At 41.5% G+C, this 4,052-nt stretch overlaps 1 long non-coding RNA gene across 1 annotated transcript; it reads left to right on the top strand.

Annotated features, from left to right (window-relative positions):
* The first annotated feature begins 416 nt into the window (after positions 1-416).
* On the top strand, positions 417-1,041 carry LOC144466935 (uncharacterized). Its single transcript, XR_013493331.1, has 4 exons — positions 417-470; positions 573-619; positions 704-778; positions 867-1,041. It is a non-coding gene; the product is annotated as an uncharacterized LOC144466935 (long non-coding RNA).
* Positions 1,042-4,052: the final 3,011 nt, after the last annotated feature.

The following is a 4,052-nucleotide window of genomic DNA, read 5'->3' as shown; positions in this document are numbered from 1 at the left end:
GGGCGGCAGTGGCTCAGTCCATAGGGACTTGGGTTGGGAACCGGAGGGTCGCCTGTTCGAGTCCCCGTCCGGACTAAAATATGGAGCGTGGACTGGTGGCTGGAGAGGTGCCAGTTCACCTCCTGGGCACTGCAGAGGTGCCCTTGAGCAAGGCACCAAACCCCCCAACCGCTCGGGGCTGTCTTTCGGACCTGTGTGTTAATGACAAGCAAGAGTGAAAACACTGAATTTCCCCTCAGGGGGATTAATAAAGTAAATAAACTTAAACTTAATAAACTTAAATTAACAGTTGTACACTTCACCTTAAAGGTGAGCAGAAGATATAATATTACTCGGGAACCAACTGCTGATTTCACACCAGCGGAAGAGCTCGCCCTGGATCAGAACTGAGCAGGCCGATGATGGAGGGGATACAAGGGGGACAGCTACAGACTCTGTCCCACCCACAGAAACCGCCCTCTTCATACAAGGTACATTATTCCAGTATACTGTACATGGAATCAATCATTTTATTCATTAATTAATCAACCATTGGTGTTATGTGGACTTTCTGACTTTGAATTGTCTTGCAGTGTCAGGTGACACACTGACCCTTCTGGAGCCACCGGAAGATGATCCGGTGAGTGTTATTCATTAGAGGCATTTGCTTGACATGTCTTGCAAGTTTACATTAGGTCAATACTAATTATATTTAATGTGGCAGGGTGAAGGCACATCTGCAGCAGGGGATGCAGCAGATGAGGAGGAGACACTTTCTCTGGACTCCAGAAGGTTTGAGGTAACCTGCCAGTCTTGTGTAGATAATTTAGTCCTTAATGTATAAGAAGTCAGTGATTTGGTGCTCATAGAAAATATATTTGTAACAGGACACAGATGAACAACCTGACAGCCTGCCTGGAAATGTAGTGAGTATTGCCTGAAGGACATCCACGGTGTCCACAATTGCTGTGCTAATAGATATGTGTTTTACAGAATTCACAAACTGTCAGACAGCTATATGCTACTCATCTGAGGAAGCAAATAGCCCTGGCAGATGTCAAGCTCCAGTGTGAGAAGAGAAAGCTGTAGGACATGGAGCTTGACAGACAAATTAAAAGGAAAAACCTTAAGGAAACTGGACTTGGAAATTAAACTACAATTAAACTACAGAAAGAAGTAAGTGACTTTAATGCACATTGTAAGCTTGACTGTGATGCAATGTATTAATCAATATTATTTCTCTCTTTCTCTCCACAGCTCAAAGCAGACAGTGACTGATTTTAGTATTTTTCATTTAAATAAAATGTGGTCAAAGAATATCGTGGTTTCATCTTCATGTTTTCATTCATTGATAAAGTACACTGGAGTTATTGGTCCAGTTAACTGGGAATATAATTTGGGAAGGTCATACAGTTATGAAACCTAATAACCACTAATTGTGTTAATGTGAAATACACCTACTTGTATGTTTAATCCAACAATTAATCCTTTTATTGGTAAGGATATGTGCATGTCAAAGTATGCTTGGTCTGTGACAAAAAGAATGTTTTAAATGTTAAATATTTTTTTATTATTGTAGGCTTAATGTATTTTGTTCAAAAATGAGGCAAATACGTACATAAGAACATGAAATGACGGTAAAACACATTGATTTCCAATCGCAGTGACAGCTGACTGGACAGATAATGCACCAGGCTAAACTAAGCCTGGTTGTTAGCCTGGTCGGGACCAGGCTAAGTGCACAGAATAAATCTCCATGGCAACATATGTGCCTCTGCTTTCGAACAACTGAATCAACGCCAAGTTAAGCCAGTATAACCAACATATCCCGGCTTAATCCCTTATCTAGGTTTCGAACAACAGGCCCCAGATATTTAACAGTCCGCATTAAATTCTCCCGTTTTGTCTTTCTGTCACAGAAGAGGTTTTAATTTTTTATGAGGTTGTTATGCACAACTCCTCTTTGTTTCATTTTAGATTTAGATAATTTAGGTGGTCGGGGGACAGACACCATTTGTATAAAACTATGGGTGGGTAACTGCACTAGAAACTCAGAGAAGCATGTAGGACTTCAACTCTGAGTCCTGGTCTCAACTCTGGGTTGTCAGGGTTTTGAATTACTAATAAACTTGGCCAGGTTCCTAGATATGAGAGCAGCTATAATAAGACCAGGTTTTCCCCAGAAAGTTTGCCAATGATTAACAAAACCCACATTGTTTGCTGGACACCACCTGGACAGCCAGCGATTAAATGATGACATGCGGCTAAATGATGACATGCAGCTAAAACCACATATTCATATTTTATATCATATTTTTATATTTCAATAAACAAGATACAAGTTAGTTTTCCTGCCATGTGTCAATTCACATAGATTTACATGGTGCATATTCCTTAATTACTTTGTGTTCAATTAAATCACTTCAAACCAGGATTTAATACAGGCCCACAGTTCAGTTTGACCAGGGCCCTGGTGCAGTTATTCAGCCATGCTAACGTGACTTCTTCAAATTATTGGTTTATTTCGACCAACAGTCCAAATCCTGATTTTGGTCAGCCTTAAAATTAATAATAATAATAATATAGTGTTAGTGAACTGCTGAAGTGCAACAGACATCTAGGTTTGTTCTAAAAGGGTACATTATGTCACATGAAATTCATGTATAATTATTTTAAGATTACCTTAATGATTAAATGAGTGTTCGGACAATGAGTGAGTTTACATGGACAGTTTAATTCCCTTTTCATTCAGAATTAAAGTTCATTCCTATTAAAAGTGACCTTGTAAACAACGGAATGAAAATGGCCAGTGCGATTGAAAATTTATTCCGATGGAAGGGGCTGGAATATTCTGTTTCTAATTCAAAATGAAAGAATTTCTCGCACTTGTATACTCATTCCTCTTTAAGTTCATTCCAGTCTTTCTGCGCATGCTTGTTTCCTTGCCCTTCTGGCGCAATGACGTATATAGTGCGCATAGCAATGGGCTGAGATAAAGCAGTCGGACTCGTTGCAATAACCGGTTTCCACTTGCCACGGCACAGTCTTTTATCTGCCTTCTTCGACCTTCTATCTCCCTTCTCCTCCTCAACAGACGAAGCATTAGCAGAACAAGGTTGTTGTCGTACTGCTGCTTCAAGAATATAAGCAAAACATGCCCGAAAAAGGCACCAAGAACGACGTCGTCAAGCATCTGGTTATCCGGAGCGAGGACTACAGTTTTTTCTTCTGGTAAACGTAAACACATAACATCCGCCCCGCCCCCTATCCAATCAGAAACCTTCCCTGCCCCAAACCTTGCGCAGACCCGAATAAAGGCGATTAAACTGATCTCCCATGTAAACCCTCATTCGGAATGAATATTTCCCATGTAAACTACCTGGAAAACTTTAATTCCGAATGATTTCATTCAGATTTATTTAATTCTGAATGAGAAGCCATCATGTAACCGCACCCATTCTGTTTGGAAAAAATGTGATGAACATGATCAAAGAGGCTATCCTGAGTTAGCGTGTGTTCCAGCAGAAACAAGTTCCACCGTCTTTCTGCCCTCCAATCTAGAGTCGAGGGCAGCGGGGCAAGAAATAAACAGATTTGAAAAAGCAATCAACGCCCCCCCATCCACCCCCCAACCCCCCACCACCCCCCAAAGCTGATCTGCATCTGATCCCCAGATCATGTTTTATTTATCAGTAATCACAACCAATCAGGGAAGAAATTAATCAATGAAGGCGCAAGGTAGGAGTGATATCAGCCATCTGGGGGTCACACTGATCCCTCCACCCCTCAGCAGGCACACACACACACACACACACACACACACAGAGGCATATACACATACACATCCAAGGTCCAACACAGATAGATACACATACATGTACGCACATACAGGCATTGGCAGGGAGCAGCAAATACAGACATGCGGTGAGAAAAACACACACTCAGACATGCGTGGACACACACAGGGCTCAACAACGATGAGAACCAATGTTATGCACAAACACACACACACTGAAGTCCCCTTTCCGCTGGCTTGTCATGGGCCCATATTTAGGTGACTGATATTTTTCTCT

The sequence above is a fragment of the Epinephelus lanceolatus genome, chromosome 15 (assembly GCF_041903045.1).
Source record: "Epinephelus lanceolatus isolate andai-2023 chromosome 15, ASM4190304v1, whole genome shotgun sequence".
Classification (NCBI taxonomy): Eukaryota; Metazoa; Chordata; class Actinopteri; order Perciformes; family Serranidae; genus Epinephelus; species Epinephelus lanceolatus.
The sequence above is the reverse complement of the archived record's forward strand: the minus strand, read 5'-3'. Positions and strand labels throughout refer to the sequence as shown.